This window comes from Triturus cristatus, chromosome 8 (assembly GCF_964204655.1).
Source record: "Triturus cristatus chromosome 8, aTriCri1.1, whole genome shotgun sequence".
In the NCBI taxonomy this organism is placed as follows: domain Eukaryota; kingdom Metazoa; phylum Chordata; class Amphibia; order Caudata; family Salamandridae; genus Triturus; species Triturus cristatus.
In genome coordinates, this window is record NC_140591.1 from 1,337,873,645 (window position 1) to 1,337,900,941 (window position 27,297).

Sequence of the window (27,297 nt, forward strand, 5' to 3'; positions counted from 1 at the left end):
AAGCCTGCATCAGGAGTCAAGAAGAGAGCCATACAACACACCCATAAACCACACCCTGACCTAGGGGTGCCGGGCTCCACTCTCCGCAACCACCTCTAACTGCGGCCACACTCATTATCTCCTTGGGTCTGCTGCTCCCAGCTCACAATCAATCAGTGTCTCTGCCCAGTAGGTAGCTTTAGTGCATGGGCTAACAGCCAAGGACCAACTCAGTGGATGCCCCCAAACCGCAATGTTGCAAGCCTTGCACAGAATCCTATTGGCCTGGAGCTGTGCGTTGGAATATGTTCAGGCCTTGACCAGGACCGCGTCCTGGGTCTCGCTCTGCAGTGGCAACCCCGGGGTGCTCCCCCCTCTGCTCACCTCTGCACCGGAGCCCTCAAGCCCTCAAGGTGCCGCCACGGTAAACCTCGAAGAAGGCATCCTGGCCCATGCCTTCAGCAGGCTGCGCCGTACCGAGGCCTCACCTCTCTGTGCCCTGGATACGTTGTGAGCATGTATTGCTGTCGGGGGGCCCCAGTCTCCCCACAGGCTCCTCCGCTTGTCGTCTGCAACTGCCAGTGCCGTTGGGGGCTCCCAGGTCTGCTCCGGTGTCCCTGCGGTCTTCTGCGCCAGATCCGGCACCCCAGGGTCGGCTGCCGGGTCCCATGCCATGAGGCTCGTATTCGAGCTCTGTGCCACTGGAGGTGACTGTCTCTCGGCTCCCGTGGTTTCCCGGGTGCTATGCCGTGCTGGTGCTAACCTCTCAGTGTTTCTGGGCCCGGATGCAACCTGTAGCTTGTGCTGTGTGCGGTGGACAGCGGGAGAGGTGACGAGAAGCGTCCTACCTCGCCGCCATCTTGGCTACGCCCCTCTACTTTTTTTTAAAGGAAATGTATATTAGATTCATTTAAATGGTTCTACGCTACAGAGGAATATGTCGGAGTATTTATTTTTTCCACTTGTATTTTTCCAGTTTGTTTGGGTTCTTACATTTTTTCACTGGATTTCGAAGGATTTCTGTCACCTTATTGTTTTTGGGAGACAGGTCTACAGCTACAAAATTGTGAATATTTTTATATTTCTAAAAATGGTGGAAAATTTCATTTATTTCTTTGTAGTTTGATGGTTTAATTTCAGATGCAATTTGTATTTTATTTTAATGTAAAAAATATTTGTATAGAAGTTTTTTTTTTATGTTTGCTAAATTATTAGTGGTTATACTTTATATTTAGAGTATGGATTTTACTGTGATCGTTAGGTATTTTAGACCTTTAGTATTTGAATATAATCTAACTTTGTATTATTGTAAATGTTCATACATTGTTTTAGTTTGTTTAGGGCATAGTTGTGTTACTTAATGTTGTAGTCTAAGGGGTCAATTTTGACTTTGGCAATGCTGCGCCGGCTCTCCACCGACACAGCAATGCCAAAGCTGTGCAAGGACTGCCAGCCTGATTACGAGTTCAGCTCATGTAGGCGGATGTTCATTTTGCCTTGCCCTTGGCGGTGTCCCGAAAATGGGCACCGCAGTGGGAACGGCAAAAGTGTTCCAGCATGGCGTGGACTATGAAGTCCATGCCGTGCTGGAAATGGGGGTGCAAGCAGACAGGTGGGCACATGTTGTGCCCCTCTGAATGCATTCCAGTGGTGGGGGTGGCATGGGGACTAGGTAGGGCCCCCTTTGTTTCTCCACCACCAGCTTTTTCACAGCAGGCTCACTGCCATGAAAAAGTTGGCAGTGAGAGGAATTTTTCATATGCTCAGTGGGACTGCCCCAGTCCCACTCAGCATATTGCATTGCCCCTTTGCGGTGCCCCTGCCAGGGAATGTCGGTTAGCTGGCACAGCTGGAAGTCCTGCACTGTAACAACTCAAAGAGTTGCAATCATGTGGATGGAATACCGCCACAGTGAGTCTGGCGGTCCATGAACTACCAGGCATGTAAACAAGCCATAAGTTCTCTCTGTTCTTTTTATACAGATTCTAGTAGTTTTTGTAGAGTCGGATTACTTATTCCTATTGTGGACTGGAAGGCATTATGCCATCCTTGTTGGATTTGGCTTGTTGGGCTATGGTAATGTCGTACACATTCCACCATGGAATGTGAAATTTTGGTTGGCGCCTGCATCTAGATCTATGTAGTATTCCTCCCAAGGTATCCTCAAAAGAAGTCTAGTAGGCGAGATAATTTATTTGTGTTGGCTTGGTAGTGGGTACTATCTATTATTAGGTTATAGTAATTTGCTACTTCAGTTATGGTGACATAATTAATTAATTCTTTAATTTTATACGCAAAGTGACACAGTTGTCGGCCTATTACGATATTGGTGGGACTGACACCGATATGCCGTTGGTGTCAGTCCCACCAACATTTCTATCTGTGGTCAGACCACTGCCTTATGATGCAGTCAGTCAGACCTCGTTGCCCCAGGGACCCAAGGGAGCCCATCGGGTGGTCGGTTGGATTGCATTGCTCACAATGAAGGTGGTGCCTTCTCAGGCACCATTGTGGGCATTACGATCCACCTTTCAGCCAGCCAATTCACATCAGTTCTTCCGATGTAAAAAGGCTGGTGGAAAGGCTTTATTGGGGCCCCTATCAGGGCCCTTTTCCCTCAAGGCCTTTTGCTATACGCCCTGGGGAGCACCTGTGATGCTTCTCTAAACATCTAAACATCCCTGCATTGTGTGATGCCTGCCACAGGGTGCAGGGATGTTTGAAAACATGTTTTTTTGCAATGGGACCTGTGCTGTGGCCCTTTTACAGGCTGAAGCACAAGTCTCAATGCAAAGAGGCATGTTTTTGACCAACTCCATGGTGGTTGGATACTAATTTGGCAGGCAGACCGTTAGATACCTGTTGGCTGGTCCCTTTACAGCAACGATGCTGGACAGACGCTTGTCTGACCGGCATCGTAATCGGCCCCTTAGGGTAGACTTTTGTAGGTGTCTCCATATGCTTTGGTTAAAATGGTATTAGTACCCTTGTAAGGTTGTATCCACACAGAAGGAGCGTACAATTATTATGAATTCATCCACAATTGATTATTGAAGTCAATAAATAATCAAAATTCCAATGCAAGCTTCCTTGTCCACTTGTCTTTATTGACACTTGTTTCAAACTCTTCAAAACACAGAACAATCAATATTTCAATTAAGCCTGGGCAAAGCACTACGCTACGCTCGCGTAGTTTGCGAAGTTTGCGCTACTTCGCACTACGCGAATTGCACGTAGCACAGTGCAAACACGCGTAGCATAACGTTGCGTAGTGCAGCTGTCATTTTTTGCTTGCTTGCGGTCCTCAACGTCAAGTTGGCGATCGCGAGCAAGCAAAATGACATCCCGGTGAGACTTTTTCCTCGTTCGCGATCAGCAACATCAAGTTGGCGATCGCGAGCGTGGAAAATAAACCTCCCAGCGGGATTCTCAACGCGGGGAGGTCAGGTTTCTCATTGCGAGTGGTCGCGCATGCTCGCGACTGCTCGCGATGAGAAACTACCGGTCCGCGTTGAGAAAGCTGCAGCTCGAGTAAAAATCTACTCGAGCGGCATAAAACTACAGCTCGCACTGTGCAAGATACCGTTTTCAATGATTGCGCAGTGCCGGATGCTTGTCCGCACTGTGCAATCATTGAAAACGGCATCTTGCACAGTGCGAACAGGGTACTACGCAGTTCGCGAAGTGCTACGCGTACCTCGCGTAGTGCGAAGTGCACTTTGCGTACCTTCGCGTAGCGCTACTTCGCGAACTACGCCCAGGGTTAATTTCAATGCAGCCAGCCTACGCATTTCGTCCACCATGGAACATCATCAGGGCTGATTCATTTTCATGTTACTGTCCATTCTTATTCTTTTTCCAATGTTCTGATATTTCTATTTTATGATGCAAATTCTTTTTATAATGTCCAACAAGTTCCTGTCAATTGTTCTTCCAGCCTTCCTAATCGATTTTCAAAATTGCTATTTTTTTATGCTAATTCTTATTATGTCCAAGCATCTCCATGAAGTTCTCTCCTCTGCAGCCAGGCCTGATAAATCCCGCTGCATTGTAAGGTTGTGTTGGGATCATTTTTGAGAAAGGCTTGTATCATTGATTGTTCAAAGTCAATGATAATTTTGGGGGGTAATATTTGTTAGTTTGCTGTTTTATTTGGGTTAGGAGGTCTACATAGGTAGTTGTTTATTTATTAGATAAGAGTGCTTAGATGAAAGAGGTGTTACTGTTACTGTTGTGGTTTTCCCTATGAATGGTTTAAAGTTGGTAAAATGGTTTGGGACATATTTTAAATGTCCCACCCATTATCCATGTTTTGCATTGCCTTAGTTTGTGGGTGTTGCAAAGATAATAATATTTTTTCAAGACGTTTATTGTCATATAAAAGGAATTGTCCCTCTTTGTGAGTATCACAAGTTCTTGTGGAATTTCTACCTCACTGAATGTTTTTGGGGCAGGTGTTGTATATGTTGTGGCTTTTTTGTTCTGGAAATTAGTCATTTTAAAATGTGTTTCTCTAGTTATTGCCCTTCCATAGTAAGCATTTTAATAACATTTTCTACATTACCAGTCGATGTCGTTAGCGGATATTTTCTCTTGTCTGTATGTGTACCCTACCTAGCATAACAAATGTTTGCCTTTTTGCAAAGTGCTTCATTTTGCACCTTCTTTCATTTTCTTAATTGTATTGAAATTAATATATATCTACAAAAAGTTAAATATATATTATATGGATTTTTTTACAATTTATCATTTCACATTTGGCTTTAAATGTGAATTTTTAAAATATAAGTATTTATTTTATGTGCAATATAATTTACTTAATGTAAGAAATACATTTTTAGTTTAGTGTGCTTATATATGCTATTTATTTTTTGATGAGTAATGTAATTGTATAAAATGTGATGTGATATTTAAGAATTGTAAAAATATGGTTGATTTAAAAATAACATTTATTCATATGTGTGATTTTTTAATATTTCTATTTATATTATAAAAACAAAGTTTATTGTTTCGTAGTAGTTATTTTTATGTTTTTGCACAATATTTAATTAGTCAACATCTTTAGTTTCGATTGTTTTGTTCTGTGCGATGTTTACTCAATGTTGAACAATATTTGTGTGTTCGATATTAGTGATATCGATGTTTTTATGACGATCATTTCTTATCGATATTTGTGTATTCTTTTATTAAATATAGGTTGTTGATATTTTTAATATTGATATTAGTGTGACTATAATATTGTAGGTCGACATTTGTAGTGACTATATACGTCAGTGAACCCTGTTACAAGCTCCCTCACTGCCAGTGGACTCATGGCAGTATTCATGCCATGAAGTGGCTGGCGGTGCGGAAACTAAGAGAGCACTACAGGTTCCCCTGGTACCTCAGGCCATGGGGATGCATGCAGGGGGGCACAAGGTGTGCCCCTTTGTCTGCATACGCGCCCAGTTCCTGCACAGCATGGACTTAACAGTCCATGCCGGGCGGGAACTTGCTTTGGCATTTCCATGGCCGTGCCTTTTTTAAAGGCACCACCATGGGAACGCAAAATGAACACCAGCCAGACAGCGAGAAACCTTTGGTAGGCAGTCGAGTTTGGCAGTGTGTGGTGGTGGTATGCCACCCCACTTCCACACCACCAAACTCGTAATCAGGCCCTTAGTCTGGAATCATTGTTTCCAGCTAGGATTCCCACCCTGTTCTGGGCATTGACATTTTTTCATGCCATTATTCAGTGGGGCTGGAACAATATTCATAGTGGGGGTGCTGCAGTCAGCATTACATCACTCTGAAGTCATCTGGATCATGAGAAATTCAAGCATTCACAAAGAACAGGCACAGAAAATCAGGCAGGGAACTTCAGCAGTCGAGCAATAAAGGTGTGGTATGTCACCAGTGGTGCATTTTGGAGTACATGTTTGCAAATAATTTTCCAAAGCATGGTCTTGTCACACCCTGTCATTTGGAGATGGCACATGCTCCGTTGAAATGGCCACAAACATACTAACATATACTGATAAACTATATAGCACAAATAATACTATGTAAAACTCAGGTTTCAGCAAACATTTATTATTGGCCAAATAAAGTGTGTTGATTCATTTTGATCCGATTAAAATCTTTATTTCCATCCCACTTCAGAATTACACAAAAATGTACTTGATTTGTGCTTACCTAGATGCTGATATATTTTAAAATATTTGGACAAAAACTGACAAATTATAGCCTTTCCTGCACTCCAGCAAGATTGTCAAATAAGCAGCAATTTGTCAGAAGACATTGTCTGACCTCTGCCTTTGAAAGCACAACAAATCTGCCAAGATAAAAACAAAATTGTTAGTCCTATCAGCGTAAGGGTGGTCTTCCCCCAAGCCTTTTGCCTTACTCCCCCTGTTTTTGCTGAATTTGTTTTTGTTGGCTTTAGTACTTTGCAATCTTCACCACTGTTAGACAGTGCTAAAGTGTGTGTGCTCCCTCTATTAAACATGGTAAAATTGTCTTACCCCCAATTGGCACATACAATTGACTTGTACATATCTAGTTAAATGTAAATTAAATTCTACAGGTGAGCCTCCAGTATTCATTATTCCATCCACTTAGGTAGCCCTTTGAGAATATATATCAGGCCTGCCATAGCAGACTGCATGTGCAGTTGTAGACTGCCATTTCGACCTGGCAAAAGAAGCCTTTTACTGATACCAAACATTCCCTTTTAATACACATAAGACACCCCTAGGGTAGGCCTTAAACAGCCCATAGGGCAGGGTGAAGTGTAATTGAAATGTTCGACATTTACTCTTAAATGTGTTTCTCATGACAGCAAGGCCTACCTCTCCCATATGATAACATTGAGTTTTCTTATTTCAATTAGGAGCACGTCAGAAACTTCACTTTGGTCTCAAAATTATTGTCTCAAATTATTGTAATTTAAAACCTTCTGAATGGCAACATTGGGGGTTTCGTCACAATTTTCAAAATGCCTCTTTTAGAAAGTTGCCTGCAGTCTGTACCCTGGGTCACATGACTAGGTGTATCTGGCAGTTGGTCTTTTTGTATCACTCCCAGACAGTGAGACAAAGGGGGAATAGGTATTGTCAGGATGGGCCATCTCTCTCAGGATGAGGTGGAAGAGCTGTCACAGACCACACTTGCACATCACAAAGCCTATGCCTCAGTACACTCAAAAAGGGTTTCAGACTAGTCTTTTGAGCCCCCAGACAAGTTGGGCCAGCGCAGCGAGAAAAGAATTTCCAGACACCTTTGTAGGGAGAGGACTCTGGAAATATCTGCTTCGTCATAGTGGCATCACCCATAAATATAGGACCCTCGTACCTAACTCTGATGCAAGGATGCATTTTGCTCTTGCAAAGCGCTAAATGCAGCAGAATACAAATAATTAATGTGAGCAAGCGCTCACATCTTCTAAATGTGCTCTCACTGAGGATTTTCTCCCTAATTTACTCTTAATATGCAAGATGTAATCACACTATTATCTCTGATTTCACATCAAAGAGTAACACAGAATTACCTAAATTACTCCGATTATTCTGGGATGATCACATTTATTCTGGGGTGCTGCAGTATCTCTAAACACCTACTTCCATTGCCTATGTTTTTGTTTACTTGGATCTTTTCTGCATGTTTTATTCCAATTTCCAGGCCTCTTTCCTGTTGCTATGCAGAAATTGTGAGTGGAAACAAATAGTGTTCCCCCTTCACCTCAAGTCAACAATGTGGATAGGACTGAATATAGTGGTCAGAGTATCGAAAATAAGATATTGACAGGTAAGTTAGCCTCAATGTTCTATGCCTAACTGCTTATGTATGTACCTACACAATACATATGTGTTCAAGTTACATAGATCAAAATCTCGGAAGTAAATCAGAAGAAGATCCAATGATGCTCTCAAACCTTACAAAATAATTATGTGGCCTAGCTGAGAGGACTAAACTATTAGAAGAGCATACAGAAGGTCACCCTCAATCTACAACACAGTAGATTAGAGATTGAGCTAATAAAGCAATAATGAACTACATTGATAGACGCAATAGAAAGATTGAAAACCACTCCACATAAAGTAACTTAGGATTCTTAAAAATTGCAGAGGAAATTTTAATCTTTTCATGATAACAATTTTCATTTTCATACAAGGAGGTTTGAAAAATTACATTGGTATTAACCTTGATGCACAGATTCAGAGGTTCCATTTAAAATAAACAAGAGAGCTCCAATAAAAACACCAATACATTTATTGACATAAACGGTTAGAGAGGAAATAGTAGCAAAGGTCCTCAAGAATAAAACATTGTCTAATGAAATCTTCAGCTGATATGGTCCGAGTAGGGTAAACCAAGGAGAGGACAAAGAAAAAAGCGGCAAGTTACTCCGCAGTGGCAAAGCAGTGATCTAGTTATGAACATTTCTTCAAAACTGTTAAACTCACAAGAGATCACTGTTTTGGGATGAGGCATGTCATTTGTGACCACCGGGACCACAACTCCGCTACAAGTACAAGCAGAGTTATTCAAATTCATGAGACTACTCAGACTAAGGCATTTTTTCACTAACATTATACGGCCGGATCAACAAACCCGGGAACCAACTGAGTCAATATTCAAACCTAAAAGCACGTTTATACCTCCGGTTTCCCACAAAATGTTAGATGCTTTTGAAGCCATGGTCAATAAAATTTACCGTATCAATCAAAAAGCCGTGATAATCTTACCAAACATGAGAGGAACATCATAAAATCTATAGCTAATGATGCCACTATAACCATGCAACCCGCAGATAAAGGGGGAGCAATCATTGTCATGGACACACAATATTATCATCATAAAGTTTATGCTCATGTTGAAGACACCAATACCTTTATGAAACTTACATATGATCCTACTGTGCAACTACAGGAAATGTTTACCAAGCTATTACTTGAGGCTCATGAAAAGGACTGGATTAATGATCAAATGCAATCATTCCTCACCACAAATAATCCACGACGAACCAAAACTCTATACGATACCAAAAATGCATAAGGATGCACAAGATCCACCCTTTCGGCTTATAGTATCCGGCTGTGGTTCTGTCTTTGACCCGGTCAGAAAGATCTTGGATTTTTACTTGCAAAACTTCGTTCAAAACTGGAGTACGTACCTCAAAGACACCACACATTTTCTCCATAAACTTTCAGAACTGGAGATTGAACAGCATTCATCGATTCTACTATGTACCATTGATGTTACTGCTTTGTATACATCTATACCTCACTCAGCAGGATTGGAAGCCGTTAAATGGGTACTCCTTCAGACAGAGCCTATAGGTATGGAAAAAGTCTTCATTTTACAACTGCTTAAATTTGGCCTCAACAATAGCTATTTTGAATGGCAACAACAATTTTATGTACAACTGACGGGGACCTCCATGGGTTTTTCGGGGGCCCGTCGTATGCCAATATTTTTATGTCGCAATGCGAACATGACAACATCATGTCGAATCCTGCCTGGTGGCAAAAAATGCCTTTATATTGTCGTTACATTGATGACATATTTCTACTTTGGAGTGATACTGAACAATCTCTTATAACTATGATTAACACTCTGAATGATATAAATCCACACATTCGTTTGACTTACAACATTCACAAAGATATCATCCATTTTCTTGATGTCCAGATCAGTAATCACTCAATAACCAGTTTGATACAGTGGTTTACAATAAACCCACAGATCGGAACAATACTCTCGCTTACTCTAGCTTTCACCCTAAAAGTTTGATTAAAAACTTGCCATATTCCCAATTCATTCGTATTCGGAGGATTTGTTCAGACTCCGCTGTCTGCGCACGTAAATTGCAAGAATACAAACAACGGTTTCAAGCACGGAGCTACCCGGATGAGATTTTACAAGATTGACTCAGCAAGGCACTAACCAAACCACGCCAAGAATTATTACAAAAGCAACATCCACAGGGAGACAAAAGAACAGTATTTCTGTCTAGATATTCCACCGTTTCACAAACCTTCAAAAAAATTATCACCAACTGATAGGAATCATTGCAAAGCGAAAATGAATTTAACTGATTATTTCATGACAACCCACTTTTTGCCTACACTAAAGGAAAAAATCTCGGAGCACTGCTATCATCGCCACAAATAACTCAAAAACCAGAAGAACAATTAGGTACTAAAAAATGCAACAGTTGCATTCATTACAACAATGTTATCATTGGCAATACATTAACTCATCCCTTGTCAGTCAAAAAAACCAGGCTCAAACACACGAGTGACTGTAATTCTTCTAATGTAATTTATTGCTTTAAGTGCCCCTTTGGGAAAGCCTACGTGGGCAAAACAGAACGGAAACTCAAAGTCCGAATCACTGAACATAAAAGTAAGATCAGAATAAAAAGTAAAACATCCAGTATAGCCACCCATTGGGATGAGGCTAAACATACTATATCTCAATTGTGATTTCAAATAATCGAAAAATTGATTGTACAACCAGGCATGGACATTACTAACATTTTGCTCTAAAGAGAAATCTTTTAGATCAAAACATTAAATACTATGATCCCAGTAGGGCTCAATGATTGTTTTGATATGAGTTGCTTCCTATAATGTTCTCCCATCCAAACATTTGTATATACCAAAATCAGGAAGTCCATACACATTTACACTTATGGTGGTGTTTATCATTCAACTTTTACATTTTCCTTATAACAGTCATTGTAGCCAATATGTTCACCTCGGGGACATACCAGTTTATATCTATTAATCACGATTAGAATAGCTAGTTTACATACTCACTGTCTTCAGCGTTTTGTTCTTCATTTTGTCTGATATGTATATTTCCACCCGTTTTTTTTCGCCAATTTTTCTATTATACCTCAATATTCTACAGGACTTTCAATGTCCTCCAGATATCTTTATGGCATCTTGCTTATCCATTACATAGCAGTTACATGTCTGAGCACATCTTTACAGTGACATTCCGTCACTATATTTACATCTTGTTTATTGATTGCATAACAGTTATCTGTTTCAGCACATCTTCACAGTGACATTCCGGCACTTTATCTATATCTTTACATTATCCCATTGCAGTTATTTGTTTGATTATTAAGTATACAAACTATTGTTTGTACATACTTTCTTTCACATGCTCTCAGTTGCGTGTATCATTATCTTCCTCACCATTCCAAGATGGCCGCTATAGGTTCTTTTACTATAGTCTTTCCTTCATTTTTATTTTACGTATGTTTACGTTCGTTTGAATGTGATCCGTTACGGTCTAGCTGCCGGCATTTTAATTGTAATTGGGTCCTGAATACTATCACTAACGGTAAGCGTCCCTTTGTTCCCACTTTGTTTTTTATCCTTGCATATTGTGTATCCCAATATCCTTTTTCTTACGACGGTCATCCTTTTTTATAGACCTGAGTTACCCGACAGCAGCGTTTCAGCTTAGAGCTTCTACGGTTATCTCTTTATACGCCAACAGGGGTGAGTGCTTTCATCCAGGTATTCGCAGCGTCATCGTTATTTAGCACAAAGATCATTAGTTTACTTTCCTCCATTTGTCCCATTTGCATCATTTATCTCATTGCAATAATTCTTCCCAGTGGGTAACCATCGCTGTTAAAACTTGAGGTGAGCACAGATTTATCACTAACAATAATTGGTGATGTCGTTCATATTGCAGCTTCTATTTTACCAACCTCGATGTTTACCTTTTTTATGTTCCCAGCATCTAGGTTGGAACTGTCACTAGCTTGATATTTTTTGCCATTGAAGGTATATTTCAGATTTCACATCTCATTTAATCTTCTTTTCTCTTCTCCTAATCGGGAGTGCATTTTTCACAATAGCACATTTTTCTTACTAATAAATTAACATTTTACTTCTCACATTCATTTAATTCTCTTAGTTTTGCACATTATTAACCACACAAGGGTGGAGCAGTTTTTTAATAACAACACCATAACAGCAACGTTCAGCAGCATCTGAGTTCTTCATGATCTAATGTAATGGCACCCACGTGTTGTCTTCCAAAATCATTAATGATGTTCTTGTAATACTGATGTTTTTGTCCACAGGTTGCCCCTGACAAAGGGACGTGTCAGTCCCGAAATGCATCGGGCTTTCTTTTAAATATTTTGTATATTATGTCATGTGTCAATCATGATGTAATGACCACATGTTATGTTTATTCAAGCTACATGATGTATATTTGTGATATAATTATGTTTCCTTAACTTGGATTGATGCAAACCTATGCACAAGTTGTGATAAGCAAATACAATGCCAAAAGTTTAATATTGGTTTGATTTGTTCATTATTATTTTTTCAATAACTTTGAATAAGGAAATAGGGTTCTCCAGCAACTCATTGCACAATGCACAGTGTATACAACTCCGTCGGTTTGTAATCCCTTTCTTTGATTATAGACGCTTGACCAGACAGCAAGCGTAACACTGTCGCACTTTGTGAATAATCAGAATATTTAACTAAACAGATTAAATAGGTGTGCACCTCCTCCCCTACATCTCCAGAGTAGGGTAAAAAGACAGTGCCAATGGGAACTGGGGCAAAACAGAAGAGTTAGAGAAATTAAAAGGAATAGTCCAAATAAAGTTCCCAGCTATGCTAAAAATAATGTGGAGGATTGAAAGGATTAGCTTCAGGAAAATAGAAGAGGTTTAGAACTGATCAGGAAAATGTGACCAACTTAAGTTATAAAGAAGAGTCTCAGAAGAGGGAGAAAATAGTTTAAAATATGTTAGGCCTTCCTTACAGAAAATGTCAAGAGAAATTAGAAGGCAAATGCCATCAAATAGAAGGACCGTTTCCAAGGGATGGATAGCACAGTGTGGGGAGCATTAGAGTAGAAAAGACACAAAAAAGAAAAAAACTCCACAAATTGCCCTCAACCTGACAAAATAGAAAGGGGTCTCTATAGAACTGGCAGAACAAGAAAGACAATTGCATAATGAATAGCAAAAACATAGGCATGGTAACGTGCAATGTTAATGAACTCAATACAAGGAGAAAACACAGTATAATCTTCCACTATATAAGGGGCCTAGAGGCACAAATTATCATACTTCAGAAGACACATTTGGAGGGAAGAGAACATAAAAAACTCTTTGGTTGATGTATCTGAATGCAAGAAATAGTTGCTCAGATCAGTTGGTGTTGCAGGGATTCTGCTTATGTGCAGAACTATGCGCAGGAACCCAGGCCCTCAGTGAATTGTGGTGTACCAAAAACTCACCTCAGAACCCAGAACCCCTTATTCGGCCAGCATCAGTGTCCCATTTGTTATCCGAGGTTTAGCTCGGCGGTCCCAATGTATAGACAACCCAGAACAAGCGACTTAGTATATTTCTCAGGAATGGTGGGAATCAGAAACACCTTTTCGTAATTATTCTCATACCAGTCCACAACAGAATAAACAGAGACACGGTAAAAGTTTAAAGAGTTTATTTTATAAACCTTGTGTCCTAAGATGCAGCAGTTTGGCTAACATTAGCAGACAAACGATTAAAATCAAAACCATCAGCATAGTTCCAATACCATAGAAAATGAAAGGAGCAATCATACTAAAATTACAGTGGATCTTAGCCACCTTCCTTTCTCTAACACACTAATAGTATTATTAGACTAATAAAAGGTCTCTAGGCTTGAATGGGGAACCCCATACCGTAAAAACCAGCTCAGAGAGTTCACATCACAGGATCAGCTATGCTCTGCTCCTAGGAACGCTCTTCTTCCGAATGTAATGAAAACATGTAACACTGCAATATTAAAAGCACTCGACTTTCAGGTATTTGCAGCTGCGTGCGTGTTATGGCTAAACTAGTGGGCCGATCAACCTGAACTCAACAACATGCACCGTCTAGCTACCCAGACGGTTTCTTTTACACTGTGTACAGACCAAGGTCGCTGCTCACTGTTTGGGATGTTAACAACAGACAGTTCTCATGTGAAGCAAAGTCGAGTAAGCATTTCTCAATTCAATAACATGAGACTACAGTGTCGTGTGCAAAAGCAGCAAAAGCGGCAAGATGGCTATCTAACATCTAACGCGGTTATGCTAACTTAGCATTGTACATATGTAGATAACGATCTTCACTACATTGGAAATTACAAAGGGAGTACATTAACTAATAAAGATGAATTCAGGAGGCAGGCAGTTAGATAATAAAGTTAACAGTGCAAAGAGAATGGTAGTGGCTACAATATGAATCAGGAAAACTACAGTTAAATGTGCTGAGCTTTTTGGCTCTAATTGCAAAGGTGTTGCTCTCTTAAATAGTTTGCAACTACGCTTACTAAATAAACCATCCTCATACATAATTGGCAGAGATCTGTTTGCCTTACCAGATAAAGATAAGGAAATATACTTCAACACCTAAAGTATGTGTGTAAACAATTAAAAAATATGATGCAAGATATAGGTCTCTGTGACGTTTGGTGTCGAAAATTGGGAAACCTGAGGGATTATATATACTTCAGCAAATAAATAGGTATCATTAAAGAATAGGCTATTTTTAATAGAACAAACATTGATGGACTTAACGGTAAAAATATCCCCTTTCTCAACTCACTGCCCAGATCATTTAGCAGGGATTCTGCAATTAGAATTCACTGCTAATACACTACAACTAAGGTGGAGCCAGAATAGAATTCAGCCTAATGCTAATGCAAAAAATACTAGAAATCACTAAAGAGTATGCTTTTAACCAAAATATTCTTTCAACACATATTATTATGGTACGGATAGTAAACAATGCATATATTAGGGGATTTAGAACAAAAATTGGATATAACCTAAAAAGGAAAGCCAAGTAAAAGAAGAGAGGGTTAGAGGAGAAGACTAAGATAAAAGAAGAGGAACTGTTAGCCTAGAAAGTATTAGCTCCCAATGACATGCTAGGACTGGAACAGGATCTGGAGAACCTCCAGAATGAGTCACAACTTTATAAAAAGGGGAACATTTAAATATAAAATCAGTTAGTGGAAATATTTTGAATAAGGAGAAAGATGTAGAGCAATCATAGCATATCCAGAAAAAACTTACAGATCTAGACACTTTATAAAGGCATTGACTGAAGAAGAGTTGGGTAAAGAAATAATCACAATAAACGTATATGGAGGACAATTACTCAAGATTACAACTTCAAATCTGGAAAGAATAAAATTATAGCTAAAATAGAGAGATCCCAAAAATGTATATGGAACAAGATTCTTTTTTGAGACAATAGATTTTAAAAGGAGAAATGATGGTTCACATAGAGACATCTAAAAAAGGGTTAGTAGCAGGGCCAGTTGCCAACCGTCAAGACCTATCTAAAACTATAATTTGGAAGGTAGCTCCAATTTAGGCTATGTTTAAGTTAATATACTGTAATAAATCAGAAATTCCCTCTTCTTGAAGTGAAGCTATTATTACTTTCATTTTGAAACTAGATGCATATCCTAAGTAAACTGAGTCATACTGATCCATCTCCCTCAATTATTTTTATTGCAAAGTGTATACAGGTATACTGGTGAAAAGGTTTGTGAATGTAATCTCCATATTAGCAATCCAGACCAAAACCTTTTTATAGCAGGTAGGCACCTCTATAAACTAATGCATACTTTGATAAGATCAACATAGCTAGCAGAGGTGCATAAAACCCCCCTAGCATTTGTCACGTGGATGCTACTAAGACACTTGACAGGGTGAACTGGACTTTCCTTTGGGATATTTTGATAATTTTGGGATAAGTCAATTATACAGAAACCTATATGCACATTTCATACTTAAAGGTGCTTTAACTGAGAGAAGAAATATCTTTTGGGGGACTAAGCATAGTGCCTTGTATCACCCTTACTCTTTAATCTGTTTATTGAGCCATTCACCCAGTTAATAAGGAACATCAAAAAATAACTAATTTTGAGGCATCAAGCCTTCATACAAAGATAGCTTTATATGCGAGTGACTTTATTTTATATACTGTTGATGCTGCAAATTCAATTCGAAAGGAAGAGATATTAGCAGATGAATTAGAGAGCTATCAGGCTATTAACTCAATAAAGAAAAAATAGAGGTAAGATATGAAAGACAAAAAGCTTTTAAAAAAAGAGGTAGAATGTTTGGGGGTCAGGGAAAAACATTAAGAAAATAACTAAATACGCTGCTAAGAAATTGAGTCAACCTACCCATAACACTATTCGGTAGAGTAAATTTGCTTGAAATGATAATCCTCCCTAAACAAATATTCCTGTGTAATTTGCTTTTCAATTAAAAAACAACTGAATGCTATTGACTCAGGACACCCCCGCGCCGCACGTTGTTCTGTGCCGTTCTCTGTGCCCCTGTGCCCCCCGCCCTGCTCCCCGCTTCCCGCCGCCTGCGTGCGGCCATGCCCCCTTTACCTTCAGTGCCCTCCCCGCTCCCGCCTCCCAGCTGCTCCTCCCTCCCTCCCACTTGGCCATAAATGGTGACCGTGCAGCGCAGGTGAGTGTGACCTGACCTCAGGACACCCCCGCGCCGCACGGCCACCAGCTGTAGCGTGTGCGTTCCCCCGCTGCTGTCCTCAGCCTCGCTGAGCCCGCCCCGTCGACCCCGCCCCGCCGTAATATCTTGCGTGTGATTTACTCTTGTGCTGCTTTTTTCCGTTTTTGCCATTCTGTACTGTCCCCCATATTGACTGCCTGTTTCCCATAGTGTGTGCCTTATCGTTGTTCTGTGCCGTTCTCTGTGCCCCTGTGCAGCCACGCCCCCTTTACCTTCTGTGCCCTCCCCGCTCCCGCCTCCCAGCTGCTCCTCCCTCCCTCCCACTTTGCCATAAATGGCGACCGTGCATACGCGCAGCGTTGACGCGCAGCGGGCGCGCCGATTGTGCGCCGAAGGCGCACCAAAGGTAAGCCCGTCTGCGCCCGTCTGCGCCTGGACCGCGCCCAGTGCCAGGACCCCTGGCCCCCGCAGACGCCAGCCCCCCCGCCGGACCTACACCACCACCTAACTCAACACACTCAACACCGGACGGATCCCGGGATGCTACCGAGCCACCCCGAGACGAACCCACGGACCCTTCAGCTGCCACTCCTGAAAGTTCACCTGCATCCGGACCTGCACCCCACCCGCCAAGCCGAGCACCAGCAGCAACCACCTGAAGTGCATCCTGCTCAACACCCGCTCCGTCCACAGACACGCCGTCGAACTCTGGAACCTCCTCGACACCACATCCCCAGACGTCGCATTCCTCACGGAAACCTGGATGAACGCCTCCTCTGCACCCGACATCGCCATCGCCATCCCGGACTGATACAAGATCACCCGGAGGGACCGCGGCAACCAGACGGGAGGAGGCATCGCCATCATCCACAGGAACACCATCCACATCACGACCAACTCCGACGACACCCTCACCACCGCCGAACACCTGCACTTCCAGATCCACACCGACCCCAAGACCACCCTCAGAGGCACCCTCAGCTACAGACCCCCGGGACTACGCACACAATTCAGCAAAGACATCGCCGACTTCATCAGCCCGCACGCCCTCCCCTCCGCCGACTACATCCTCCTCGGGGACCTCAACTTCCACCTGGAGAACAACAACGACCGCAACACCGCCACCCTGCTGGACAACCTCGCCAACCTCGGTCTCAAGCAGCTGGTGACCACCCCCACCCACTACTCCGGACACACACTCAACCCCATCTTCTCATCCAGCAAGGACATCGCCTTCAGCCACGCCACCGGACTCCACTAGATGGACCACAGCTGCATCCACTTCAGCTTCAGTAGAACAACGGTCCACCACCACCAGCAACAAGTCGCACGCAGAAGCTGGAACAAGATCACAGCCGACCAGCTCGCCGCATCCCCGAGCCAGCTCAGCGGACCCCAGCCAGGCCGCCGACAACCTCACAAAATGCATCAGCAGCTGCACAGACGACCTCGCCCCACTGAGGACCCCGCCTAGCAGACCCAGCAGCAAGAAAGCACCCTTGTTCACCGACGAACTCAAGAGCTCCAAGAAGAACTGCCGAGCCCTCGAGAGAGCCTGGCGCAGAGACCTGACACCAGACAACATGACCACCCTCAAGCTCGCCACCCGAAAACACCATCAACTGATCCACGCCACCAAGAAAAATGCATTCAAGAAATGACTGGACAACAGCGCACACAACAGCAAGGAACTCTTCAACATCGTTAAAGAGCTCTCCAACCCCAACGCCGGAAACAACGACATCACCCCATCTCAAGACCTCTGCAACTCCCTCGCCTCCTACTTCCACAACAAGATCGCTGACATTCACAACAGCTTCAGCACTCAACCAACGCTCACCACGACTGCACCGGCGCCCCCCACCACCACACTCCGCACCTGGACCCCGATCAGCACCGAAGACACCATCCGCACGATGAACACCATCCACTCCGGATCTCCAACCGACCCCTGCCCTCACCACGTCTTCAACAAGGCCGACACTGTCATCGCACCCCACCTGCGGGACATCATCAACACCTCCTTCGACACCGCAACCTTCCCTGAGAGCTGGGAGCACGCCGAACTCAGCGCTCTGCTGAAGAAACCAACAGCGGACCCCACCGAACTCAAAAACTACCGCCCCATCTCGCTCCTCTCGTTTCCGGCCAAAGTCATCGAGAAGACCGTCAACAAGCAGCTGGCCGCCTTCCTCGAGACGAACGGATCCCTCGACCTCTCGCAGTCTGGCTTCCGGGCCAACCACAGCACCGAGGCCGCCCTCATCGCGGCCACCGATGACATCCGAGCCCTGCTCGACAATGGAGAAACAGCGGCCCTCATCCTCCTGGACCTCTCGCGGCATTCGACACTGTCTGCCACCGCACCCTAGTGCAGCGCCTCAGCAACGTCGGAATCCAGGAGAAGGCACTGGATTGGATCATCTCCTTCCTCGCCAGGAGAACACAGAGAGTCCGCCTACCCCCATTCAGATCAGAAGCCACCGAAGTCATCTGCGGCGTTCCTTAGGGCTCCTCGCTCAGCCCCACCCTCTTCAATGCCTACATGAGCCCCCTCGCGGCCATCGCACGCCAACACAACCTCAACATCATCTCCTACGCCGACGACACTCAGCTGATCCTCTCCCTCACCAAGGACCCCGCCACCGCCAGAGCCAACCTACAGGAAGGGATGACAGACATAGCCGAGTGGATGACGACCAGCCACTTGAAACTGAACTCAGACAAGACGGAAGTTCTCATCCTGGGCTCCTCACCCTCCACCTGGGACGACTCCTGGTGGCCCCCCGCCCTGGGCAGCGCACCCAAACCAACAGACCACGCACGCAACCTGGGCTTCATCCTGGACTCCTCCCTCTCCATGACCAGACAAGTCAACGCCGTCTCCTCGTCTTGCTTCAATATCCTGCGCATGCTACGTAAGATCTTCCGGTGGATCCCCACCGAGACCAGGAAGACGGTCACCCAGGCCCTCGTCACCAGCCGACTTGACTACGCCAACGCCCTCTACGCCGGAACCACCGCCAAGCTCCAGAAGAGACTCCAGCGGATCCAGAACGCCTCAGCAAGACTCATCCTCGACATCCCCCGACACAGCCATATCTCCGGACACTTGAGAGACCTGCACTGGCTCTCGGTCAACAAGAGAATCACCTTCCGTCTCCTCACCCACGCTCACAAAGCCCTACACAACCAAAGCCCAAGATACCTCAACAGCCGCCTCAACTTCTACACTCCCATCCGCCAGCTTCGGTCGACCAGCCACGCCCTCGCCACCGTCCCCCGCATCCGAAGAGCCACAACAGGAGGAAGGTCCTTCTCCTACCTGGCTGCCAAGACTTGGAATTCCCTCCCGACCCACCTCCGCCTGACCCAGGACCACCTCGCCTTCAGGAAGCAGCTCAAGACCTGGCTGTTCGAACAGTAGCGGACCCCCCATCCCCAGCGCCTTGAGACCCTCCGGGTGAGTAGTGCGCTATATAAATGTTTTGATTGATTGATTGAGTCTGACAATAATCAAGAGGGAAAGATATACATGACTATTTTGATAGACTATAGTGAAGAGCTAAATTAATTTAGAGTTACAAAATTATTTTTTAAAGTCTTCTTGCTAACCTGAGCACCTGGGTCTAATTGAGGAAAGTACTAGGTATACAGTACTATTCACATTTATCTCTTATAAGAAACTCTCTGGAGACACCAATGTATTTTGTTGGAAAACCTAGCCTCCCAATAAAAAAGGAGGAATTAACACCTGGGGTGATCTACGAGATGAGTATGACTAGATAAGTTGGGCTATATTTCTAGAGAAAACTTCCAGCCATCTCTCCTGTTTTAAGTATTTTCATCTCCATTCATGGTGAAGCTCACAACATTGATGTGATAAATAGGAGTTTGAAAAAAAGTTTGAAAAAAAGATTCATGAACCAGATACCAATGAAAGAAGTCTCAATGTGATATTGGGAACTAGTTAAAGCGGAGGGTGTCAAAGTGATGGAGCCATACAGAATATGGGAAAATGTTTGCTGACATTGAAAATAGAACACAAATGGCAATTATCCTTGAATTTACTTTAGTCTTGTGCCAAAAGACTAAAAGGCTTGCTTTGAGGAAAATTATCTTTTTAGTCTCTGGTGAATCTATTGGCCTCCACTAATATTGGCAACATTTTCAAACAAAATCCCTAAGTATAAGTGAGGAGACTTCCGGGACGCTAAAGATGAGTGCATGTGGTAGTTACCCAGTTTTAGGACAGTTTTGGGAAAAAGTGAATGAAATTGTATCTACAATCTTTGGGCAAGATATCGTGGTAAGCCAGATCCTTCGGGCCCGATTCACAGAACAAGCTTAAGACTAAATCCTAAACTTACTACCATTTTGGTATTCACAGAATGCACCTACTACTACTGGTATTCACAGAGTGAACTTACTACTTTTGCTATTCACAAAATGAACTTAGGACTTTTGCTATTCACAGAATCCATTTACGACCACGAAACTTACGTCCGCACTCGGGCCGGAATTTCCGGCTCCGGAGCGGACTTTCCGGCTCCGGAGCGGACTTTCCGGGTCCGGAGCGGAATACCCGCATGCGGAGCGGGAAGTCCGCTTTATGGCCGGAAAATCCGGTCACGGGCCGGAAAGTCCGCTCACGGACCGGAACTTCCGATTTGGGCAAGACTACATTAACTGTGGCCATTGATCATTTGAGCCAAGGGTAAACACCTGTCCAAGTCCCTACCATCCCCCATCGTGCATCAGCTGACACACTCCAGCCAATCCTAGGTCGGCAGCACGTATAACTGCAGAGCAGACACACACGCAAACCCTTACAACATGTCACTTAATGTGTTTGTTGCACTGCCCCTTGCCATGCGGCAAAACCACTTGTGGAGGAGGAGGAGGAGAGCAGAGAGGATCTTCAGGCAGAGGATCAACCTATTTGGGCTTTCCAGCCAAGATGTAAGGGCCAGGTACCGTTTCCCTCCAGAAGTCATCTTGGATATGGTATGAGAGTGGGAGCAGGAACTAGACTCTGTGACCTGCTGCTCCCATGCAATCCCAGCTTATCTAAAGATCCTCTCTGCGCTCCATTTCTTTGCCACTGGCTCTTTCCAAAGGGTCTCCAGTGACCATGTAGGCATATCCCAGGCGAGCCAGTCGCAGTGCCTGCATCAGGTACTGAGATGCATCACTGCAAGATCCCACAACCACATACAAATGCCATATACACTGGCCCTAAGACAAAGGGCAGCACGAGTTTTCAATCTCATTGCACAATTCCCATGTGTGCTGGGTGCAATTGATTGTACCCATGTGGCCCTTCAGCCACCCCGCCACATTGCACACATCTTCTCCAACAGACACCGATGGCATTCCATCAACGTGCAAGCTGTCTGTGATGCCAGGGGGAGGTTCATCAATGTGCATGCGGTGTTCCCAGGCAGTACCCATGACAGCTTCATATTCTGCATATCACCTCTTGCCCGGCGGATGGCTGCGGGAGAATTTGACAACATGTGGCTACTGGGTAAGTACCAAGCGTTAGAAATGAGGGAAATGTGTTTTGCAAATGTATGAATGCCCCCCAACATAAACCATTGTACAATAAGAATCATAAAGCTACATACATGGCCCAACAGATACTGCATGTAATACAGTACAGATCATGTCCTCTGCAAGTCAAAGAGGGAAATGTAACAAACTGCCCTTTCCCCTCTCCTCAGGTGATGCTGGGTATGCACTCACCCCACATCTCCTCACCCCTTACAGGCGTGCAAACACTGTACCACAGCGTAGGTACAATCGGGCACACATACGGACTCGAGCCATCATAGAGCGCACTTTTGGTCTGTTGAAGTCGCGATTCAGATGTCTCGACCGTACAGGGGGGGTGCTGCAGTACTCCCCAGAAGTTGTGTGCAAGATCATATTAGGCTGTTGTGTCTTGCACAACATTGCCTTAGCGCATGGCTTACACATACCGCTGGAACCTCGGCTAGCTCTGAATCTGGGAAACCGGGCCATGGCACATAACCGAGGTCAGGGCATGCAAGTCCTTGAGCAGCTCGTTGCCACATTTTTCACATGAGCAACCTGTAGTGGAATGGACTAAATGTGGATTGCTGTCTGTTGCCAATGATGAAACTTGGATATACACGACTGTGTCAATAAATTCCTTCCTGAGACAACTTTGCAAGCCACACTAACTGCATGTTCATCACAGCTGGTGACAGTAGTCTAAAGGTTGAGCGTGCTGCAGCTCACGTGCCCATGTCAGCGATCAGTGTAGTGGATGTCCCGAAAGAATCTATTGACGCTGATGGAAAATGAGAGACACAGCCGGACCTCATGAGGATGGGTCACTGAATCAGAAAATGCCCTAACCATAGCATTGGCGGGCCTGTGCCATCAACAGATGTGACTCACCCCCAAAAGATGCGCCTACAACGTGAGTGATGTCATGGGTGAATCAGACACCATGGGGCAGATGAATACGCCCCGTGCACCACTTTTGCGCCCCCGTTGCGTCACTTAAGTGACGCAGCAGCGGCGCGGACACAGCGCCATGCTGCTTGCTATTTACAACGTGACGCATCTAGGGAGATGCGTCACGTTGTCAAGCTTGCGCCACATGTGGGCGTACCTGCACAGGGGGGGGGGGTCCTCTGGCACAGGAATGCCTCCGAAAAGTGGCTGATTCAAATCCACAAGATTTCACTCTGACACATTTCAGGCCATGCTGCGTCAAAGCCCTGCGCCTGCTTGAAGCAGGCTTAAGGATTGACGCAGCATGTCAGGGATAAGGGCACCCCGAGCCGTGCTGGAGCTGTGTGGCGGTTGAGACGCAACTCCAGCAATGCGCCAACCTTACGCCGGCCAGATGCGTCACGCATCTGCTTGTCCTTGCGCCACGATGCACGGCATTGTGAATGCGGCGCTTCTGCGGTGGTGCAAGGGAACACTTGCGTGACGCATCTCCCATGGCGCATCCCTGCTGATCTGCAGGGATGAGCCAGGGAACATAAATCTGCCCCCATGTGTCTGTGATATATCCACACTTCTCCACCCCAATGTTACGTAACACATCACACAACTCTGCTACTGAGCACCCAATATGGACTACATGTACCATGATGCAAAGCATGAGAAAGTGAAACAGGGGTTTCATGTTGTGTCAGCCCCCCCGCCCATTTGTGCAGAAATGTCTTTAAATGGTCTCTTCCCCCTCTTGTTACATTGTAATAATGCACACATGCACTGTCTTTTCTTTTTTATCCACAACAGAACAGCAGGATGGCAGTAGATTACATTCATGATTGGGGATGGATATGGATGAATACAAAATGGCTGCCAACTATTTCCTGTGATGTATTTCCTGCCTCCCACTCCCTGTCAAACATATCCTGTATTAAAAAATCAGTTCCGGGTCATTTTCGGAGTTTACGGCACAAAAGCGGAAGTCCCGATCACGGAGCGTACGGCGCGTGCGCGGACCCTCCGCTCCGGAATCGGAAACTGCGCTCGCAGGCCGTAAACTCTGAAAATGACCCGAAACACATTATTTCAGTCAGGAAATATTTTACAGGAAGTTGGAGGCAGGAAATACATCACAGGAAATAGTTGGCAGCCATTTTGTGTTCATTCTGAGTCATCCTCACTCACAGATCAGATCCTCTGACAGCCTGCTGCTCCCATCATACTTATTATCCCCATAATGGCTGAAGGTTATGAAGAGAAGGCACCCCCTTTCACTGAAAGTGAGTTAGACATCTTGGCTGAGGGGGTGCTGGGCAAATATCCTCAGCTATATGGGGACCCTGAACACCAGCTGAGCAATGCAGCCCGGGCCAGGCTGTGGGCCAACATCGGGGAGCGCTGCAGTGCAGTGGGAGTCCACACCAGGAGTGCGAGGGCATGCCGCAAGCGCTGGGAGGACCTGAAACGGTGGTCCCGGCACAAGGCTGAGGAGATGGTGGGCCAGTCCTCCCAGCACCATGTGCATCGTCCTCGCCTATCCCCACTGTACAGGAGGGCCCTGCGAGCAGCTTGGCCGACCCTCCATGCTCAGCTGGAGGAGCATGTGCAGCAGGGACATGGTAAGTGCATCATAAGCCAAATGTGTCTGGGAGTATGATGTGAGTGAAACAGTTCTGTACCATTGTGTTGTCCGATGCTTCCATTCACTGATTCTGTGTCCATGCAGCAGTCACCAAGCATAAAAAGGCACACTGTGGCATATGGACTGTACAGGGCAGAGTGCATTTTGGGAGTTGTAGTTTCGTCATGACAACTGGCTAAATGAATCTGATAGCTAGGGGTATACCCAACTATTACACCATCCATTATCTGGCTAAAGTGAACACAATATATGAAGAAACGTGGTATGGAGGAAAAGATATAACTATATTTGTGAATAAGGACACATTTCATGATCCTTTCACATGTGATTGAATTCACTTCTCATTTTCTTTGTATTTGTGCTGAGCATATACAAAAACATATATTTACAAAGCATAACCTCTGCACATATGACACAAGTACGCTACTGTCCTAAACATTAATTTTCAATTGTGGCTCCCCCCTTCAATAGTGTGGACAACCCCAGAGGGAATTTTCATTGCATGAGAAGTATCAATGTCCCCATTAATTCTAAGGCAATGCAATGCTAAGGCTACGCGAGTTTGTTCAGGAGAGCACTATCTGCAGCATACGCTGCAGATAGTGCTCTCCTGAACAAACTCGCGTAGCGAGAGTTAGCACCGATAGATGCGGAAGAGCTATCAAGGAGAGGCTAGAGAAGCAAGCGTGTAATCACGACGGAAGAAATCTTGACTTTAGAACACGAACAGGGGGCCCAGCTGACTTTTCAATAAAGAGATGGAATAGGGCGTGAATCCCCTGCGTCCCACTCCTGGCTATTGTACAGTACTTACGCTTGGTATGCTGAGTAGAGGGACCAGCCTAAGATTGCTGCGGTTATCCTTGTCCTGAAGAGGCCAAAAGGAATTGATTGGCTGAAACGCGCCCGCGTCGACATTTTGGTTTTACAGAGGGCCCCCTAAGAATTTGATTGTGTTGGGATTCAACAACCTTGCATTGCCTTAGAATTTATGGGGACATTGATACTTCTCATGCAATGTATATGCCCTCTGGGGTTGTCCACACTATTGAAGGGGGGAGCCACAATTGAAAATTAATGTTTAGGACAGTAGCGTAGTTTTGTTATATGTTCAGAGGTTTGGTTTTGTAAATATATGTTTTTGTATATGCTCAGCACAAATACAAAGAAAACAAGAAGTGAATTTAATCACATGTGAATGGATAATTAAAAGTGTCCTTGTTCGAATATATTTGTATATCGTTTCCTCCATACCACGTATCTTTAGAAACTGGCTAAATTAGCCATAATAGTGCATTAATACTGAAATCTGCTCCTCCCGCACCACAACAATTGGCACTAGGAAATCATGTGTGCATTGGATGAGCAATGGTACAGACACTGTCCAGTGTGAGCATGGCAGGCCAAAGGGCATTGGATGCTATGACTTGCATTGCATTTGTAGAGTTTGGGTTCAAATTGTGACAAATCTTCATGTGCCATGGAGTCAAGACAGACTTTGACATCCTTGCATCACTCCTAAGCGCTTCTAAATTTGCAAGGGGTGTTCACTGACAGACGTCTCACCCTCAGTGGGCTTTTTGACATTTCACATGTACAGGTAGCTGTCACAACACTCCCCCACTGTTCAGCGGTGTACTGCATTACCATATCAGTCACCAAAGACAATATGTGCCACTGGATAGTCAGATCATGTGTGGGGACAGCCCAAGGTTAGACTCACAATGTAGCTACACACATAGCCCAGAGCCTCAGTGGATGTGTGACCCCCATTCCCCACTTGTCTTGTCCCATACAATGAAACAAAGCAGCTGACACTTGTCCAGACCTTAAATAGCTGCGACTCCCTAGGAATGGCCAAAATCCGAGAAATCTGGACTCTTCATGTTCTCCATTGGTGGACTGCTTTTGGAACCTGCACATGTAGCAGTGGCAGGACACACAGATCACCAGAATGCCAGGTTGAGGGTTGGGCAATACAGTTGTGTAAGCCACAAACATCCACGTGAGATGGCCATGTCAGACTAAATCCAGTAAATGACAGTGAACATACACGTAATGTCAGCTCATAGACGGTGACAACTATAGAGTGTGATCAGAGGAAAATAAGTCTGAGCTTGGCTCCTCTATGTATGTGTCTCGTCCTGCATGACACGACCATGACATTATGATTTTGCTTACATTTCTGCAGGAACAGCTGGCGAAACGGAAGGGCAGCAGGACCAGGTCCGGAGCAAGGGGCCACCAGTGCGGCGGCGGCTACACCCTCTTTCCACCAGCGAGGAAGAGGAGGATGAGGAGGGACCCTCAACATCAAGAGACAAGGGGATTGCGCCCACCCGGACTGACAAGGGACACCCTTATGCTGGTGCTACATCCCGGGTGGAGGCTAAATACATTGAGGGGGGGGGGGGGTGAACCCGACACCTCGGACCATGATGTGTTGGGAAGCTACTCTCCCCATGACACTTCACCTGTGGGCCCTGAAGAGGTGTCCTTGGGGCAGGCCAACACACAACCTGGGCCTGCCATCAGCCCCTCCCTACCTCTAGAGTCCCCCATGCCATCGGGGGCTCCTGCTGAATCCCCTGCAACAAGTCCCCCTCATCGTCGCCGCCAGCCTCACAACATCATTGGCTCCGGACCTCAGGCACCACATCCCTCCTGTCCCCCCCAGACCCCTCCCGGTGTTG